This window comes from Oncorhynchus mykiss, chromosome 15 (assembly GCF_057628025.1).
Source record: "Oncorhynchus mykiss isolate SJ-2025 chromosome 15, ASM5762802v1, whole genome shotgun sequence".
NCBI classification, from domain to species: Eukaryota; Metazoa; Chordata; class Actinopteri; order Salmoniformes; family Salmonidae; genus Oncorhynchus; species Oncorhynchus mykiss.
In genome coordinates, this window is record NC_143036.1 from 38,635,933 (window position 1) to 38,657,453 (window position 21,521).

At 40.9% G+C, this 21,521-nt stretch overlaps 1 long non-coding RNA gene and 1 pseudogene across 2 annotated transcripts in view; both read right to left on the reverse strand.

Moving 5' to 3' along the window:
- The window catches only part of LOC110490722 (outer dynein arm-docking complex subunit 2-like), a 33,172-nt pseudogene extending 14,659 nt beyond the window's left edge, over window positions 1-18,513 (reverse strand). The window contains exons 1-9 of the transcript XR_016486916.1: window positions 16,105-18,513; window positions 12,450-12,612; window positions 11,909-12,097; window positions 11,585-11,691; window positions 9,255-9,385; window positions 8,367-8,482; window positions 4,452-4,674; window positions 3,706-3,837; window positions 2,504-2,651 (exon numbers count right to left, since the gene is read on the reverse strand). The product of XR_016486916.1 is annotated as an outer dynein arm-docking complex subunit 2-like (transcript). The remainder of the gene's footprint in view (window positions 1-2,503; window positions 2,652-3,705; window positions 3,838-4,451; window positions 4,675-8,366; window positions 8,483-9,254; window positions 9,386-11,584; window positions 11,692-11,908; window positions 12,098-12,449; window positions 12,613-16,104) is intronic.
- The window catches only part of LOC149977452 (uncharacterized), a 1,012,103-nt gene that overhangs the window by 380,355 nt on the left and 610,227 nt on the right, over window positions 1-21,521 (reverse strand). The gene's annotated exons all lie outside the window — the stretch shown is intronic.

Consider the following 21,521-nt stretch of genomic DNA (forward strand, 5'->3'; position numbering starts at 1 on the left):
ATGTATAACTGTTAAATTGCCATATATATCTAATTCTAGATAATGAAGCAGTGGCTTCAGCTTGTAAAACAAATACCCTGTGGTTACCAATAGTGCATATTGATGGCAATTACGTGGTATGTAGCATATGTGTAAACTATACTGTGTGTTATTCAATCTGCACAAAGAGAGAGTGCTGACTGTATGGGCACTCTAAATATACTGTATAGCCGACATGCCTTGTTTCTTGCCACACAAAAAGCTGTTAACATACACACAAGCCTCATCTATAGCGTTTAAGTCATTGCGGCAAGCAACATGTTAACATCATTATAACATAATTTCATCAAGCAAAATCACAACTCATTAGATGGGATACTGTATGTGTATTCACAGGCACATGTTACATACATTTTAGGACTTTTCCATTCATGATATATAGCCATTGGTTCTTAATGAGTACACTTTATAAATGCCCCATGAGCTTAGTTAAACTGTCTATTCCCATCAGAACCCCAAATTTAAGCTTGGTTTACTTCTTTGTTCATAAACAATGTAATTCTAAACAATCACTGTATTGCCTCAAAACATGGTTAAAATTATCATGGATGGTCAGTCCTGCATCTATAAGCTCTGTCAATTAATTTGAGAATGTTTACATTATTTCAGCCCCATCTCTCAACAGTGGTGGGATGTATACTTTGTTATTGCAGATTGCCCATTTTAAGACATACTTATTTAAATGCATGCAGTGTAGGCACACATATTAGCACTCTGGGTAAATATCCTTGGATAAATAACCCATCAAACACAACACAGATCATTCATGTGTTGCTTTATGAAAGTCTCAATCTTCCTCAAGTACAAATGTCTGTCTATACGGCTGAGATGAAGAAGGAAAAAACTGTTCTTACTTCTAAAATAAAACAGATATTTAACTTGGCTCGGGGTTAGTTTTAGCTTCTGATGGTAATGATATTATAAAATGACTACTGGACAAACCCCATAAATAACTCCACTGTGTGGTTCCCAGACAGATATAATGCTGCCTAGGAAGTACAGGTTTACAAATGCATCTTGTTGAAGGCACAAACTCTCACTGTGAATTCACTCCAATCCCCACTCAAAAGTATAATGAAATTTGAAATGTTCCCTTATCAGACATTGGCCCAGCTTCTTTAATATCATTTACATTTTAAGTCTGTTTTGGAAAGGAGAGTAACTGCTCTTTCCCAAGAAGGACTTTTTATTTCATTATCTCATGTTTTGTTAAGCTAAAAATATCTACCTGGAACTGAATTTGCATGAATGTTTTCTTTAAAAGATTTACCACCAGTTGCCCTATGAATGATCGTATTAAGGGGGCCCAATTGCAGTACGGTATGTAAAAACATGGACAGAGCCAAATACTGTATCTCAGCTTACAAAGCTTCTGCTAATATTTAATAGTCATAGATCATAGAGATACAAAAGAATGTCATTCATATTTCATTACTATAGCGTAAATCGATTTAATTAGTACCCAAAAATTAAACACATTTGAATTTCAGTTAATTTTGTAAATTACTATATCGTAAATAGAGATTCAAAGTGGAGAGATTAGGTTATGATTATCATTAAAGTATAGGGGCCAGATTTGAAATATATGACTAACCATAATATCATATGATTGCAGGTACATCAGGTCATTGTCCTAAACGGTATGTAAGCACAAGTCCAAATAAACTGACCGGTAATCACAGAGCAAGAGAGAGAGAGAGGGGAGAATTCCTCTCTAATCAGGCAGTGGAAGAGGTATTCCCAGTCAGTCTGGGTCAGTGGCGCATTGGTCCTCTCTCTCTTTTCCTTTTGTGTTTTGACACATTAATATTCACCATATGCACTGTCAGTCCTTTCAGAGCCGCGTTTCATTTATGCTCTGTGGTGTGGGTAAACAGTGTGCCCAGCTGCTGTTTTTAGACAGCTCTGCTCTCTTCTCTCATATGTGTTGGCTCACACGTGCACCCAAATAGGCCTAGTGTGTGTCAGAAACCAGGAATCCACAAACCCAGTCCAACCACTTCTATAAACATCCTACTACGAAGCAGGCGCTTTAAAACAGGAGCACATTATATATACTTTTATATCTAACGTAATTTTGTTATATTGATCGACAACTTTATGTCGTAAAATTTACGCAAAGCAGGCAGGTGGAATTATTATGTTAAGGAGATTGCATATTGTTCCCTCTCGGGTGACATTAGGACCATTGTGACTATCACAATTCTACAGACACAGAGCCATACCTTAAAGGGATTAATTTTTTAGACAATTTCAAGAAGTTTGAATATTGACTCAAGTCTGCATCAAAATTGCTGTATGGATCACAGGAAAAGGACCTGGATTTGATTGTTTCCTGTCCATTGTGAACTGCCTGTCCTGCTAGAATAGTAGATGTTTTCAACAGAACAGAACAACTTATTTTCTGTGAAATTCCCAAAGCAGAGTGCTGGGCCAGGCCTCTACAGATTTTATTGTACTGTACCTAGAGGAATGTGACCAGTTTCTGGATCTTCCACTACTCAGAGGACAGGTCTGTGTTGCTCTCCGGCCGGTGCTCTGGCTGCTCCTTGTCCTCCTCACTCTCAGATGAACTCTCGCTGAAGTCATCGGCGCCTCCTCCTGGGGTCTTACTGAAGAACACAGACACAGCAGGAGATAAGAATCAACATCAAGTTTTGTGTAACAGCTATACAAGTACATATCCATACACAGGAAGGGTTTAAACTTAAAATATTATATCAGTATATGATACATAACAAAATATGAAGTTTTCCTTTTGTGATTTAAAATAACTGCAAGATTATTCTACACAACAAGCACCATTAACAATCTAAAGTTAATTGGAATTGTCAGGTTTGAACTTTCTCACAATCTAAGCAGCAGCAGCCAGGAATAGAGAGAGGGATTAAAGTAATGGGCAAACTGGAGTCGTCATCATACTAAACAAAGCAGGCCTCTCTTTTTCTACCGTAGCCTGCATACTATAAACGCCAACAGAAATGCAGATGGCTTTTAAAGTCAGTTGCACCACTCAAATAACTGTATCATGAAAACGGTGCACCGCGGAGCAATGAAATTTGGTACACGTTCAAATGGGGCCGCGGGGAGATGGTTCCTATTTACACAGATAGCATTTCCAGGGGAGGCCATTATCAGAGGAAATCAGCCGATATGACAGTTTCTCAGGCAACGCAGATGGGCCACGATAAACACTGAACCAAGCCTTAATTAAGCAGTGAAGCGCTGTTCCGATGTGTCTGGTTTGACTACTGGCCTGGAGTAACGCTAGTAGGCTCCCAAAGGTCCCTTTCTGTACGTGTACCAAGTTTCTCTGGTTCAAGGCGGGGGGAAAGCTATCAGCAGAACAGTGGCTAGAGTCGACCCAGTAACTTTACTAGCAGACCTGTATACACTGGCATTCACAATTATGGGAACAGCTGGAAACATCGCTGCCAGGCACCAGAGGAAAGGCAGGGAAAGCGTACATCACACCCATACATTGGCTTATATAAAAACACTTATTATCAGTTTCCACAGAAGCTATCACTACAGGTCAAAGAGTTGTGCCACGTTTTTTTCTGTGACTTCATCAATCTCTTTCCTGTAAACTGCTTGCTCTTCTGTAGGACTAGAAGGGTTCCTCATTTATGAAGTGTGAGGAGGAAACCCCACCAGGTGACTTACCTTTTATGAGACGACTGCCTACCAGGTGAGGAAGACACAGAGAAATCTGCTTTTCTTCTGCATCTTCTCTCCTCCGTCTCAGCAAACGTCTCATTTGCTGCACTCCTTTTGGATTTCTTCTCATCTGCTTCCCTCGAAAAATTAAATAAAATAAGAGGGGACATCATTATGCGTTTTTCTATTTTGGAAATAGTTATTTATCGTAACATATCATCATCGTTTATGCATTGAGGGAGAAGAGGGATGCAGGGATTTTGGGCTTTTTTGTTGTTGCCATTTTAGATAGCTTTTATCCAGAGCCAGCTGCCTCAAAATGGGGACACTTATCACAAGGTCCAGCTACAAAAGCTTAAACCCCTGCTAGATCTATTTATCAATCAAAGAACATGTGATACATCATTTTTGTGAATTTTACTCCTGCGCCCAACTTGTATGTCTGTAATTGTACAGTGGGGTTCCAAGCAGGGAACACATCGATTAACTGGGATCGTCCATATAATCAGGAATATTTGAGCTTGCCCTGAAAAATGTAAAGCCATATAAACCATCTCTTTATAATGTGTGACTGCTGCCATGTGGAGAAGACACACTGAGACACATGCAACCAGTGAAGTGCGCCGACTCCAGCATCACTTCCTTCTTAAAATCTTGTCTATTGGAGCATAACGTTCCCAAAAGCATACAGAACGTGTAGCGTTGCAAATATTCCAAAGACCTCCAATACATGGAGTGGAATTATCACATACTCATATGGTGATGCAAGACCGAGGTTCTTTCATTTCCAAGATGGTTCTAATTGTTTCTTTGCCGCCTGGCTTGTTCTGCACAAGCTGTTGTCTCGCCTTCTCATGCACATTCTTTTCCTGATGCTCGTAAGGCCTCTGGGTTTGGCCTTGTTCCTCTGTATCAACCGATTCCACATGTTGGATCTTTTGTGTTGACGGAGGTTCTTCTTGAACGGCAGAATCCCGTTGAGGAAGAGAATAAGTGAGGAAAAAGGACCTCTCAATTTGCACCCAAATGCTAGCAGTGATACATACAATACATTTGGGCCGTAAAATTATATGGACTTGGGTCCTTAAAAAAGTGATTCCTCTGAATGATTGTTCTTTTAACAAAGTCGTCGGTCCCTTTGTGATTTCTTTCAAGTTACAAAGCATATTTTCCATTCTGCAGCTGACATGTGGCCTCCTCATCCAGTTATTTGAGACACACATTGGTGTCTGAAAGGGTTGCCATTCAATTCTTCTCAGCCCAAGAAGAACCATGTAAAAACTCCCCGGGGTTTGATTCAGTCACTGTTCATAATAAAACAGACCTTTCTCAACAGTCCGTACTGCATTACCTTTATAATTGAGCGACAGTAATACAATGACACATTCCCAGTGCTTCACTACACAGAAGAGGTTCCCCTCTATTAATTGGCTGGACAATGTCAAAGGTTTATTGTTTCATTACAGTCCTCGCGCAAAAATCTTGCAGCTTGCCACAGACAAAGGAGACCCTTTGTTTCACTGTTATTCAGAGATGATTTTTACGTTTTTGAAGGTCTTTTTACCCAACTTTACAACCTAACGTAAGAATGCCAACAAGACACATATGCGTGGTTCGCAGGCAGGGAATGTTTTTAAATCAAAGGCACCTGCTAGGCAGAAAATAGCTCGCCTCAGACTCCCATTGCTTGCAATAAGCTAGATATTTTTTTTTTAAGAAGTAAAGGGGGAGAAATAATTAACATGGAATACTAAGGCCGTGTTCATACGCTCGGGCCAAGCACGCTCGGTACCTTTCCAAAACCAGCTTGTTTGTCATAAAACCCAAAGTGACCTGCTGTTGGAACAATGCAGGCCAATTCAGGCCACTATGGTTGCATTTCAGGTGTCCAACCGTACCTTTTTTTTATGATACCTGAAATAGACAGAAGGAAACATTCCAAACTCTATGGCACGTTAGAGCAACACACACAGCACAGCACAGCACAGCACAGGACAGCACAGGGACGGCTCTGTCAAGAGCAAGTGCACAGACACTTTAAGCAGGTCTGACGCCTGCCTGCCCGCAACTCTCCTCAGACTTCTGTCGGTCTCGGCAACATTTTTTTTTTTTTTACTACAGGCGACTTCCAAATCATTACATTGGCACTATTCATCTTTCTCCACTTGTGCCTTGTTCCAAGCCCTCACTGAGAGACCCGAGACTCCAAATATTTACACATGTTTATTGGACTTGTATCCATTGTATCTAATTACTTTCTCCATACAGTGATGGAAAATAAGCTAAATAGTAGCTGTCAGTGGAAGAGATGTGCGAGGCTCCGTGTGGAGAGTGAACATGACAGCAGAGCTAGATTGATTTCAGGATTTGAATAACAAAATTCTGAGGGTGCTTTTGCATTTTTTGCATGTGATCCCGCATGCATAACACAGACAGACACCATGTCCAATTTATAATCACGTCCTAGTTTCAAAAACCAGTCAGTCCAACACTACACTGAGAAGTTGAGTATCGGACTGCGGTGTGTGTCCCTGGTGCTGCACTCTTCTCCTCTGGCTGCCTCCAGCTTATTTGATTGAGAATGTCTGATCTAATAAAACTGTGAAAAATGATCTGCTTCCTCAATGCTGGAAACGAGTAGATCATGTTCAGAGATTGGTGTTGTTATCTTTGGCTATCAACCTGTCAAGCTTCATGTTGACTTGGGACACCACCACTTTGGGGTCTTAGCGCTGCAATCAGAGAGCGGGTCCCAGCCGGAGCTATTTCAGATAGTGTTTCTGACCTGACGCGGACGAGAGCCTACTCCTTTCATGGGCCACTCGGAAGGGATCTTGTCCTCAAGAGTGAGTGCAATTACTTTATTACTGTATGTCTGAAACGGTTTATACAGCAGTGCCTGTTGCACCATAACAATTATATTGTCAATCAATAGACAATACCTTTATCTGCAATCAAATCAGCAGTCACTGCTGAGTCAAGCTGATCATTTCACACACACGAGGTGTATTTGAAGTAATGCAGAGAGAAAATGGTTTGGTGGAGCGTAAAAAGGGCAGAAAAACATGGCCTGATTTGAGTGCAGAACACTCCATTACATCTCCATGCCATGATTTGGATATTGCTGTAGTAACTTCATAGGAGAAAGAAGTATGCAGAGAAAACCCGTGACTTCATTTGTATCTCGGCAAATCCTCAGAACGACCGACGGGTTCAGCCTCATAGCCTCACTCAGCACAGACACCGGACTCATAAAACATTAAAGCCTGCTATGGCCTTTTTACACAGTGAGCGCAGCAGCCTGGCACTGCTCATTGGGGTTTATACATGCCTCACTTACCCTTCACTCAACTCAACCCATCTCCATGGCACTAAAAGCTCTATCACCGGCTATAAATACGTCAAACTTGCTGGTCAAGCACAATTCAATTGAAAGAAAGGATGAGGTGGCTCCTTTTCATCAATAATGTAGTTATTTAAAATTGGGTAGAACAATGGTTGTTATAGGCCACTGCAGTAACATAATGTAAATGTCTCTGTAACGTCCATGGATTATGCATTTGGGGGTGGGGGGGTACAGATCGTACTTCAGACAACTCTTGTACGTCAAAGCAGACATTTCCTTTTTCTTGAGCTATTGTCCCTAAAGCAAACACTCACTTACCAGGTTTCTAAAACTGTGGTGGAATAGACTAAATATATTATTGTTCGCCCCACTTTATATCTGCAAACTATATTATTGTGATAACATCTATTTGTTTATTTTAAAGAGAAAGACTTAGACAGAGTAGACAGGGGTGAAAGGGAAAATCAGTTTTGATAATCACATCTCTGTTTCAATAGTTCAGGTACAGAATTATGGTGATCATAAAGCATCCCAGGAGAAATCATCAGGAGCAACATTGATAATAGTCTTTGCTAACAGAAATGAACGATGCAAAATGGAAAATACTGTTATTAGTTAAGGCACAATATTTGTTGAAACTAGTTTACCCATAAGACTGTCCAAATAGACAAAAGGAAACGAATGAATATAAAAATATATATATCAATATAATTATATCAATTATATAAAATATTTGGTGTCATTTCCTAGAGTATAAATACTATGTAGAACGTGTATAGCTAGCTGTATAGCTAGCTTGCCTGTAAATTATATAACATTTTCCAACAATACATTATTGAGTCACTCATGACAAAAAAACATGTCCAAATATTCAGATGATAAACACATTTTTTTCCCAACCAAAGCTTGAAGCCATTATTTGTTAATTTATCAAATCACAGGAAACAGCACTACTGAATGAATCACATGGCATTTCAGAGCAACACATGATTCTGTCTGTGTGAGTAACTGGACTGTTTCATTATATTTTTTTACATTCTTTTCAACTGGGGTGATTTGGAAAGTAAGGTTAGGTACCGAGGCTACAGCTTCAGAGAGTTTTCGTTTCCATCTGAGAACCAGACAGACACTAGCTCACAAGTGAGGATGAGTGCAGATACTGATTCACAATCTCAACCTCACTCTACTACGTATAACAGAATATAATATATGATCAGTCAAATGCGTACTGCGTCATCGGGTTACCGACAGAGAAAATATTACTCAGAGAAAACAACAACCTTTTGTTTGAGATACTGCTCCTCCATGTTAAAAACCTACCTGTTTATTTATGTTCTCAGCAAGATGGGGAGACTTGCTTTTCAGAAGTGTTACCAGGTCTTTGTAAACATTGCTTGTTCTGTCATAGGCATTTCCCTCACCCTCCTAGCTTATGCCCTGCGAAGACAAAGATGACATTTGATGTATCAAACAAATGTCACAGTATTCCCATCTGTCAGAACAACTGAGGTTAGAGTGCCAAGGTTTCAAAATGCAGCTTCACATGCTGGAATTGAAAAACCGGTGTGTGCCGCCTCTAACCACTACACACATTACGCTCAACTCTGTAATCTTTGAGGTTTCATTTGTGTTAATATACCGTCAATGTCAAACATGTTGGAATGCGGGTTTCAGTGTCCTGAACTGAACCATTCCCAGGTGAGGAAAGGGAGACGGGCAACATACTAACGGGCAGGCAGGAAGTGACGGAGGGAGTGAAAGACACTGAGCCATGTAATATGTTCTCTTTAATTAATTGCACACATGTTACGGTCAATGGGGGTTGTTTTAAACGTTTACCACCACAGGGCAAACTTGGAATCCAACCATACAATGAACGTTGCATCAGTACATAAATCGCAAAACTTTTCAGTGACACTTACGTAATGTTTTCTGAAACTTTATGGGCATTCGTTAAGGAGACATTGTATAGCTTAAATGATATAAATATGAATACATGTATTGACTTTCCGTGCTTGTTCATAACAATTGTCAAATAAACATGTGCTGAAATATATAGATTATTACACCCATTGATGCCTAAAGCATTTATGACAAAACACATCCTGTAGAAAGAAAATCTAATGCTGAGTGTAAGAACACGCCTGACTAAAATTCAGGTAATGAAAACTGACATTCAGTGACACTAATCTATCGCTAGCTTTCTTACCCCGTTGAGAAAGACTGATGTGATGGTGATGTGCAAGGGTTGAGTGTCACACGGCTGTACCACCAGGTGACAGATTTCACCATGCACCTGCCTTCAAGGAGGAGTACAACAGCCATTGGTGAATTCAGAATCTACAGAAAAAGAAGAAGATGCCAGAGCACGTCAGTTCAGTGTACAATGTATGTTAATCAAGACAGTATACAATAGTCCTCGATAGGGAATTAGGTGCAAAATGCAGCATCATATAATGCAAAATACATCATACTGGCTGTATTTCTGTATTTTGAAAACTGGGCAGCTACAAAGGGATGCACAGCCGAGAGCTGCCCAGTGACACAAGCCTACCTACCAGCTAAATTACTTCTATGCTCGCTTCTAGGCAAGTAACACTGAAACATGCATGATAGCATCAGCTGTTCCGGATGACTGTGTGATCACGCTCTCCGCAGCTGATGTGAGTAAGACCTTTAAACGGGTCAACATCCACAAGGCCGCAGGGCCAGACAGATTACCAGGACGTGTACTGCGAGCATGTGCTGACCAACTGGCAAGCGTCTTCACTGACATTTGCAAACCAGTCCCTGACTGAGTCTGTAATACCAACACGTTTCAAGCAGACCACCATAGTCCCTGTGCCCAAGAACACTAAGGTAACCTGCCTAAATGACTACTGACCTGTAGCATTCACGTCAGTAACCATGAAATGGTTTGAAAGGCTGGTCATGGCCATTTATCCCAGAAACCCTAGACCCACTCCAAATTGCATACCACACCAACAGATCCACAGATGATGCAATCTCTATTGCCCTTTCCCACCTGGACAAAAGGAACGCCTATGTGAGAACGCTATTCATTGACTACAGCTCAGTGTTCAAACCATAATGCCCTCAAAGCGCATCACTAAGCTAAGGACCCTGGGACTTAACACCTACCTCTGCAACTGGATCCTTGACTTCCTGACGGGCCGCCCCCCCAGGTGGTAACACGTGGGCCCGTCAGGGGTGCGTGCTCAGTCCCCTCCTGTACTCCCTGTTCACTCATGACTGCATGGCCAGGCATGACTCCAACACCATCATTAAGTTTACCGATGACACAACAGTGGTAGGCCTGATCACTGACAACGATGAGACTATAGTCTATAGGTCAAGTCTAGGTCCAAAAGGCTTCTTAACAGCTTCCACCCCCAAGCCATAAGGCTCCTGTTCATCTAATTAAAGGGCTACTCTCTGTTTATTATCTATGCATAATCAGTTTAACTCTACGTACTTGTACATATTCCTTTTGTAATTTTACTGCTGCTGTTTAATTATTTCTTAAATTGATTTATTATTATTATTTTATTTTCCAATTTTTACTTTAAACAATTTTTTTATTCTTAAAGCGTTGTTGGTTAAGGGTTTGTAAGTAAGCATTTCACTGTAAGGTTGTATTGTTGTATTTGGTGCATATGACATTGATTTGAACTTGATTGCTGACATGAAAAACATTTTGGGACTATATCACCAATGGACTAACGAAACAAATGAAAGACTAAAGAAACAAATACCAAAAGATCGTTTTGGGGTGTAGTTTTCCTTCAAGGTATGTAGGAGGAGAGGATCAGGGGGAAAATAAAGTTCCAATACAGGTTCAAAGAGTGCAGTATCACAGGAAGAGAAATCATCGAGGGTGCCTGAGCTGCCAGCGAGTATGATGGATCATTCCACCATAGAGAGAGCACAAGTCTGCGTCCCAAATAGCACTGTATTCCAAATAGAGTGCACTACTTTTGACCAGTATTGTACAATATAGGGAATAGGTTGCCATTTGGGACAAAGCCCAGGTCTGAAGACAGCAGCCCAGGTTACTTAGAGCTCGCTGTGATTTTACTCTCTGATAAATCATCTGATAAATCATCCTCTGAAAACAGCTAGGCTGCAGAGCATCGTGACACACAAACCACCATATTTTAATGTGCGGTATCACAGGTTGGAGGCCATTTACATAGAAGGTTTGAATGTTCCTCTGTAAATGTTCCACTGTAAGGGGACACATTTTTCAAAATACTGAATTGATCACGGTGGTTCTGTGGCATGTAGGGGAGGTGTGTTTTTTGACGAAAGTTGAATTGTTTATGGCGTTGCAAATCTGCCGCGCCGACTAAGGCAAGTAAAAAAATATATTAATGTCTCAGTAAACTGAAATCTGACATATATAATGACTTCCATGTTTTTTACGGGTGAACAGACAGACATTTTATATTTTTAAAATATCCCAGTATTACCCCCTAATAGCAATCGCTTTCATTCACACCCCCCAAAAAATGTGTGAAATGTGAAGATAATTCAAACCTGATGTGTATTGAACAGACTTCAACACCTTTTTCTCCCCTTCACTGCAGAAGTGCTTCAACAGCTCGACATCATTCTTCACTGTGGCAGGACTAAGCCTAACCTCCCTGTACAAAAAACAAAAAACAAAAAACAAATACAGATAATTAATCTTGGGCCCATTTGTGGTTCTTCTATCTAGTAAGAAACTGTTTCTAATCAGAGTCAACCCCATGTGTTTGGACTTGTCTGAAGTCAAGTGGGAGTCAGTGTGTATTAAGATGGATGGATTCGTTGTTGATAGATAGAGAAGCAGACAGAGTGAGGAGGAGGAAAGGAACCCACTGGGAGATCTGCTTGAGGGAGTTGCTGAGGACTTGAGTGTCCAGCTGCTGCTGCAGGATGAGCAGCTTCACTTTGATATCTTCCTCCTTGGCCTGGTCCCCCTCATTCACCTTCTCCAGGAGACGCTGTCCTCCCCATCCACTGTTGCAAAACTAGGCCCCAGCATCTTCGCAACAGGGTCTTTGTTGGCTACAAATTACAGTAAAAAATGTTGAGCATATCTTTATTTTACCAGATTGTCCCTTTGAGGCCTTATTTAAAAGAGAATCCTGGTCTGTGGTAATATAGACATACAGTAGATGTATGTTTTTCTTTCTCGAACTAACATAGTTATTAGCTAGTACCACATTATGGCTTTGGGGTACAGTAAATATAACTGTGAGGAATTGCAAACATAATCTGATGCCAGTTTCTAATTGGATAAAAGTAGAAGATAACAAGGACAAACAAATTATGTCCGTGGCTTTATGGGAAGTATGTAGCCCGACTACTCAGGAACAAATGGGATACAAAACTCATTCTGTGGTTTACATGGTTTTACCTTCCAGACAAGCTCGGACCTCCTTCAGCCTCTTATCCTTTGCCAGCTGCACTATTTTGGAGAGCTGACTAAAACTGTGAACAGAAATGCTCAGAGGAGTGATTTGCAACATACTGTAGGACGCCCATCCTTGTCCGTTTCCTTCGACTTTACCATAGGGCAACTGAAAAGTAGATAAACACACATATTTTTAAGTATAAACTGTCAACAAACACAACATTTTATTTTTCTATCGAGGCACACTTTTCCTATTCTACCGTGTCTGTGCTAATGTCATAAATATGCTTTTTGGAAAGAAAAGTAATGTTCTCAGTGTTCACAATTTCCACTTTTCTTTTATCAGTGAAATCTACAGTAGCTAAGAGCCAACTGTGGGATAAAAAATGTGTGTGCTGTGCTGGTAACTTTAATTATTTACTAGGACCACTGCTTATACCTAATGTATCGATTTGTTTGTAAAACATCAGTTAATTGATTAAGTAGGGCTTGTCAAAACATATGGGTGTAGAAACCCCATTAAATTGACTTAAAGCCACAATCTGGAGTTTGTGTTTCAGCAAAGAACAACCGTGCCGCTTAAAGGAGGATATCCCCCATTTCTACATGTGTAACTGTTTTAGCACGTACCTATACTGTAGTTTGATATCTTAAGACAGTTGTTGGTCCATATCACACATATTTAGATACTTTACAGGAATCTCATGTTATGCCATTTTATTTTAGCTTTACTTAACTAGGCAAGTCAGTTAAAAGAACAGATTCTTATTTTCAATGACGACCTAGAGCAATAGTAAAGAGCGTACCTGTGTTACATATATACTGTATGTTACAGGAGAAGGTCAATCTGGGAAATGTATACGTTCCCAACAGGAAAGGAGCCAGCGTATGTTACAAGGGGCAGAACGACAGATTTGTACCTTGTCAGCTCGGGGATTCGAACTTGCAAGTTTGGTTACTAGTCCAACACTCTAATCACTATGCTACCCTGCCACCCCATTTGCCCATAGGATCCCATTAAAATGTGAAATATATCTAAAATACCTTAGAACCACACACATATCCTAATACACAAATTACATGTAAAGACCTTGGAGAAATCACTTTTTTGAATAAATATATATTTTTTTATGCTTACAGTGCCTTCAGAACGTATTCATACCCCTTGACCTTTTCCACATTTTGTTGTGTTACAAAAGTGGTATTAAAATGGATTTAATTGTCATTTTTTGGTCAACGATCTGCACAAAATACTCTACAATGTCAAAGTGGGAGAAAAATTTGGACATTTGTAAAACATTTATGAAAAACAAAAAACACTATTGATATCTTGATTTAAAAAAATATTCAGCCCCCTGAATGTTAGAATCACCTTTGAGGGAGTCTTTTTGGGTAAGTCTCTAAGAGCTTTCCCCACCTGGATTCTGCAACATTTGCCTATTATTCTCTTCACAATCTTCAAGCTCTTCAACCAAATTGGTTGCTGATCATTACTCAACAACTATTTTCAGGTCTTGCCATAGATTTTCAAGCAGATTTAAGTCAAATGAACATTCATTGTCTTCTTGGTAGGCAACTCCGTAGTAGATTTGGCCTTGTGTTTTAGGTTATTGTCCTGCTGAAAGGTGAATTCATCTCCCAGTGTCTGGTGGAAAGCCGACTGAACCAGGTTTTCCCGATTTTGGCTGTGCTTAGCTCAATTCCGTTTCTTTTTTATTCTGAAAAACTCTTCAGTCGATAACAATAATTATTTTGCTTTTGCAACAGCTAATCTGCATCCTAATAAAATACCAAAATACCAGTAATGGTATTCCTTCTTGTCACCCTGTCAATTCGATAAGTACTGTGGAATACTGTAACTACAATGTTGTTGATCCATCCTCAGTTTTCTCCTATCACTGCCATTAAACCTGTAACTGTTTAAAAGTCACCACCGACCCATGGTGAAATCCCTCAGTGGTTTTCTTCCTCTCCGGCAACTGAGTTAGGAAGGACACCTGCATCTTTGTAGTGACTTGGTGTATTGATACACCATCCAAAGTGTAATTAATAACTTCACCATGCTCAAAGGTATGTTCAGTGTCTGGTTTTAAAAATTGTATACTTTTTTATTTATTTAACCAGGCAAGTCAGTTAAGAACAAATTCTTATTTTCAATGACGGCCTCGGAACAGTGGGTTAAGTGCCTGTTCAGGGGCAGAACGACAGATTTGTACCTTGTCAGCTCGGGGGTTTGAACTCGCAACCTTCCGGTTACTAGTCCAACGCTCTAACCACTAGGCTACCCTGCTACCCTAGGCTACCCAATGCCTTTGTGAGGCATTGGAAAACCTCCCTGGGCTTTGTGGTTGGATGTGTGTTTGAAACTCACTGCTCGACTGAGGAATGTTACAGATAATTAATTGTATGTATGAGGTACAGAGATGAGGTAGCCATTCAACAATCATGTTAAACACTATTTTTGTGTCCATGCACCTTATTATGTGACTTGTTAAGCACATTTTTACTCCTGAACTTATTTAGGCTTGCCATAACAAAGGGGTTGAATACTTATTGACTGAAGACATTTCAGCTTTTCATTTTTAATTAATTTGTAAACATTTTGAAAAACATAATTCCACTTTGACATTATGAGGTTTTGTGTGTAGGCTAGTGCCCCAAAACATCTCAATTTAGTCAATTTTAAATTCAGGCTGTAACACAACAAAACTCTGAAAAAGTCAAGGGGAGTGTAAGTCCACTTTTGAATTTATGAAAATACATGTACGCAATTACAGTACTTACTGTATACTTATGCTAAAATAAGGGGTATTTTAGTCAATTGCATTAAGATCAGTGATTTTAGTATTATGTAAATAATTTGGGATGAACAAATGACACAGTTTGATGATGTATTGGGTTACTGAATCTCTAATACAGCTCAGTACAGTTTCATTAGCAAAACATTCTAATCTCCAAAACCCGCTTATCATTATCGTAATGCACCAATGTTAGAAAAAATAAAATGGATACTTCAGTAATTGTGGCTTAATCTGATAGTGTGCCTTCAGTTCTTTATTAAAATATATCAAATAACATGTGTACACAAGTAATTATGCCGAAAAACAATATTTAGAAATGTTTGTGTTGCGGTAATGAGATAAATTACAAAAAACATATTTTTTTCTGTAAAATGTTTAACTCAGGCCTTTTCATTAGGTAAGCAATGTTAAAAAAAGATTATAAATTGTTTTTTTTGGACTTTGAAAACTGATGAGGTAATGAGCATTTTTGCATTGGTAATTATGGAAATTGTGTTAAAATGCATAATATCTGATCAATAAAAACATAACAATAATTATGAAATAGATAAATACAGATCCTAATCTTGGCGATCCAAGAGGAATTATGGAAAATGTGTTCATTGTTGTCAAGTGCCAGTTTTGTGAGAATCACCCATCTAATCACATGCAGACAGTTAGGAAAAATACTCAAATATCCTGACGAAGTAGTGTAGTTTATGTTGTTTTCTGTCCTAGCTACTGAAGTTGAACAGAAAACACATTCATTCAATTGTACATATGAGTGCTGCTGCAGGGCTATAAATACGTTTTAACGCCATGAAAACATCCCCAGTGAGTAACATTAACATTACACAAACAGCCTGCCTCATGATTACTTGATGTCATACTCTGTTTAGAAATCAGAAGCCTCCAAAGAGCTAGTCCACTGCAGCGGCTCATTGAACACATGTTTAGCCTCCTGAGGGTGTCTGGAGCTGAACTGTTCCACAAACTGTAGGATCTCTTTCAGCAGAGACTCGTTGACTGGGGTGATCTCCAGTTTGCCCGTCCCAGAACTTGCTGTGGTCCATTGCATTGTCCTGTATATATATATATTTACAACTTTTTTCATATACATTTTATTTTTATTTTCCATCAACTCATCTTCTAAACACTCTCCTGCAACCAGCCTCACCAATTTATATTTATAAAAAAGTATTATTTACCTCAGATCTGCAATCCTTCAGGAAGCTAGCCAGAAACTCCAGGAGGCTGGCCAGAAACTAGCCAGAAGCTAGCCAGGAGCTAGCCCAGAAGCTAATCCAGAAGCTAATCAGAAGCTAACCACGGTTTGTGGTCATCGGCTGTCCTTTAGCTCGAAAATCTATCGAAAATCTATCGCCAGTTTTGTACGGCGCAGCGCGGCTCGGAACGGAACATACCGGACCAATTTTTCTCTCCATGTCCCTGGATTTCAACTGCTCTCTGGACATTCATACCCGGATCTCACAGCTAGCTAGCTGCTATCCGTGTGACAGTCGGCTTTCGTCGATTCCGGAGCAAACATCGACTGTTCCGGTGCTAGCCAGCTCCGTCAATCACTCCTGAGTTCCATCATTCACTCCTGGGCTGCAGTCACCTATCCGGACCCGTTTCACTGCCTACGCGGAGCCCCACCGGGCCTTCACAACCGGACTGCCGACGTTATCTACCTGAATGAGATCCGGCTGGCTCCTCTGTCGCGACGTTACCTGAACGCCCATCTGCGGCCCGCTAACCGTTAGCTGTCTTACCGGCTGCTATCTGAATAGACAATCGGACAATTTATTTATTTTTATTATGTTTTCTTCTCGGGCCTCTATAACTATATCTATTGTTCTTATTTTTGTTGTTGTTGTGTGATTTGGATTAATCCCCTCTACCACACGGAACCCTACTAATCTACTGACCGAACGCAAGAGGTGGCTAACAACAGATCTCCATCCTATGCTAGCTTGCTACCGGTTGGCCTGGCTAGCTGTCTAAATCGCCGTGACCCTAAACCAACCTCTCCACTCACTGGACCCTTTTGATCTCTCGACTAAGCATGCCTCTCCTTAATGTCAATATGTCTTGTCCATTGCTGTTCTGGTTAGTGTTTATTGGCTTATTTCACTGTAGAGCCTCTAGTCCTGCTCACTATACCTTATCCAACCTATTAGTTCCACCACCCACACATGCAATGACATCTCCTGGTTTCAATGATGTTTCTAGAGACAATATCTCTCTCTTCATCACTCAATACCTAGGTTTACCTCCACTGTATTCACATCCTACCTTACCTTTGTCTGTACATTATACCTTGATGCTATTTTATCGCCCCCAGAAACCTCCTTTTACTCTCTGTTCCAGACGTTCTAGACGACCAATTCTTATTGCTTTTAGTCGCACCCTTATTCTACTCCTCCTATGTTCCTCTGGCGATGTAGAGGTGAATCCAGGCCCTGCAGTGCCTAGCTCCACTCCTATTCCCCAGGCGCTCTCTTTTGACGACTTCTGTAACCGTAATAGCCTTGGTTTCATGCATGTTAACATTAGAAGCCTCCTCCCTAAGTTTGTTCTATTCACTGCTTTAGCACACTCTGCCAACCCGGATGTTCTAGCTGTGTCTGAATCCTGGCTTAGGAAGACCACCAAAAATTCAGACATTTTAATTCCAAACTACAACATTTTCAGACAAGATAGAACTGCCAAAGGGGGCGGTGTTGCAATCTACTGCAAAGATAGCCTGCAGAGTTCTGTCCTATTATCCAGGTCTGTACCCAAACAATTTGAACTTCTACTTTTAAAAATCCACCTCTCTAAAAACAAGTCTCTCACCGTTGCCGCCTGCTATAGACCACCCTCTGCCCCCAGCTGTGCTCTGGACACCATATGTGAACTGATTGCCCCCCATCCATCTTCAGAGCTCGTGCTGCTAGGCGACCTAAACTGGAACATGCTTAACACCCCAGCCATCCTACAATCTAAACTTGATGCCCTCAATCTCACACAAATTATCAATGAACGTACCAGGTACCTCCCCAAAGCCTTAAACATGGGCACCCTCATAGATATCATCCTAACCAACTTCCCCTCTAAATACACCTCTGCTGTCTTCAACCAAGATCTCAGCGATCACTGCCTCATTGCCTGCATCCGTAATGGGTCAGCGGTCAAACGACCTCCTCTCATCACTGTAAAACGCTCCCTGAAACACTTCAGCGAGCAGGCCTTTCTAATCGACCTGGCCGGGGTATCCTGGAAGGATATTGACCTCATCCCGTCAGTAGAGGATGCCTGGATATTTTTTAAAAATGCCTTCCTAACCATCTTAAATAAACATGTCCCATTCAAGAAATTTAGAACCAGGAACAGATATAGCCCTTGGTTCTCCCCAGACCTGACTGCCCTTAATCAACACAAAAATGTCCTATGGCGTTCTGCATTAGCATCGAACAGCCCCCGTGATATGCAGCTGTTCAGGGAAGCTAGAAACCATTATACACAGGCAGTTAGAAAAGCCAAGGCTAGCTTTTTCAAGCAGAAATTTGCTTCTTGCAACACTAACTCAAAAAAGTTCTGGGACACTGTAAAGTCCATGGAGAATATGAACACCTCCTCCCAGCTGCCCACTGCACTGAAGATAGGAAACACTGTCACCACTGATAAATCCACCATAATTGAAAATTTCAATAAGCATTTTTCTACTGCTGGCCATGCTTTCCACCTGGCTACTCCTACCCCTGTCAACAGCACTGCACCCCCAACAGCAACTCGCCCAAGCCTTCCCCATTTCTCCTTCTCCCAAATCCATTCAGCTGATGTTCTGAAAGAGCTGCAAAATCTGGACCCCTACAAATCAGCCGGGCTAGACAATCTGGACCCTTTCTTTCTAAAATTATCTGCCGAAATTGTTGCCACCCCTATTACTAGCCTGTTCAACCTCTCTTTCGTGTCGTCTGAGATTCCCAAAGATTGGAAAGCAGCTGCGGTCATCCCCCTCTTCAAAGGGGGGGACACTCTTGACCCAAACTGCTACAGACCTATATCTATCCTACCATGCCTTTCTAAGGTCTTCGAAAGCCAAGTCAACAAACAGATTACCGACCATTTTGAATCTCACCATACCTTCTCTGCTATGCAATCTGGTTTCAGAGCTGGTCATGGGTGCACCTCAGCCACGCTCAAGGTCCTAAACGATATCTTAACCGCCATCGATAAGAAACATTACTGTGCAGCCGTATTCATTGATCTGGCCAAGGCTTTCGACTCTGTCAATCACCACATCCTCATCGGCAGACTCAACAGCCTTGGTTTCTCAAATGATTGCCTCGCCTGGTTCACCAACTACTTCTCTGATAGAGTTCAGTGTGTCAAATCTGAGGGTCTGTTGTCCGGACCTCTGGCAGTCTCTATGGGGGTGCCACAGGGTTCAATTCTTGGACCGACTCTCTTCTCTGTATACATCAATGAGGTCGCTCTTGCTGCTGGTGAGTCTCTGATCCACCTCTACGCAGACGACACCATTCTGTATACTTCCGGCCCTTCTTTGGACACTGTGTTAACAACCCTCCAGGCAAGCTTCAATGCCATACAACTCTCCTTCCGTGGCCTCCAATTGCTCTTAAATACAAGTAAAACTAAATGCATGCTCTTCAACCGATCACTACCTGCACCTACCCGCCTGTCCAACATCACTACTCTGGACGGCTCTGACTTAGAATACGTGGACAACTACAAATACTTAGGTGTCTGGTTAGACTGTAAACTCTCCTTCCAGACCCATATCAAACATCTCCAATCCAAAGTTAAATCTAGAATTGGCTTCCTATTTCGCAACAAAGCATCCTTCACTCATGCTGCCAAACATACCCTTGTAAAACTGACCATCCTACCAATCCTCGACTTTGGCGATGTAATTTACAAAATAGCCTCCAATACCCTACTCAACAAATTGGATGCAGTCTATCACAGTGCAATCCGTTTTGTCACCAAAGCCCCATATACTACCCACCATTGCGACCTGTACGCTCTCGTTGGCTGGCCCTCGCTTCATACTCGTCGCCAAACCCACTGGCTCCATGTCATCTACAAGACCCTGCTAGGTAAAGTCCCCCCTTATCTCAGCTCGCTGGTCACCATAGCATCTCCCACCTGTAGCACACGCTCCAGCAGGTATATCTCTCTAGTCACCCCCAAAACCAATTCTTTCTTTGGCCATCTCTCTTTCCAGTTCTCTGCTGCCAATGACTGGAACGAACTACAAAAATCTCTGAAACTGGAAACACTTATCTCCCTCACTAGCTTTAAGCACCAACTGTCAGAGCAGCTCACAGATTACTGCACCTGTACATAGCCCACCTATAATTTAGCCCTATCAACTACCTCTTTCCCAACTGTATTTAATTTATTTATTTATTTTGCTCCTTTGCACCCCATTATTTTTTTATTTCTACTTTGCACATTCTTCCATTGCAAAACTACCATTCCAGTGTTTTACTTGCTATATTGTATTTACCTTGCCACCAAGGCCTTTTTTGCCTTTACCTCCCTTCTCACCTCATTTGCTCACATTGTATATAGACTTGTTTATACTTTATTATTGACTGTATGTTTGTTTTACTCCATGTGTAACTCTGTGTTGTTGTATCTGTCAAACTGCTTTGCTTTATCTTGGCCAGGTCGCAATTGTAAATGAGAACTTGTTCTCAACTTGCCTACCTGGTTAAATAAAGGTAAAATAAAAATAAATAAAAAAATTGCAAGGCTCTGGTCAGTGCTACAGTACCCCCATGGTGGCAGCTGAGGCACTGGCAACATCCTGAAACTGTTGTGGTGGAATTGGTGACAATGACAATTCTAGCTAGACACGTCAACAAAATATACATTTGCTAGCTACAGTTAAAGTATACTGGCAGTCACATAAGACTGCAAATGGCTGGCTAAGTTTACAGCCTGTTGTTAACTGTGAAAAGGAACAACCGGCTACAGTAGCCAGCTGACCCCATTGCTAACTTAACATCATTCCATCAAAACCTGAAGACATATTTTAAGCGTTTGTACAAATGAACTAATCTGCAAATGTTCTGAGTACAGTGGACATTTATAGTTAAACATTTATATTTTCCATACAGTTTACATATCTTGCAAACTATCTAACCAAATATTCAAAGTATTTTGTTTGAGGACCACCAGCTAGCTAGCTATCAAGGTTAGCGGTTAGTCAGTCTCCTTGGAAACAGACAATTGTAAAGCCTCCGGTTGCCAGGATACCACTCAACAACTTATTGGG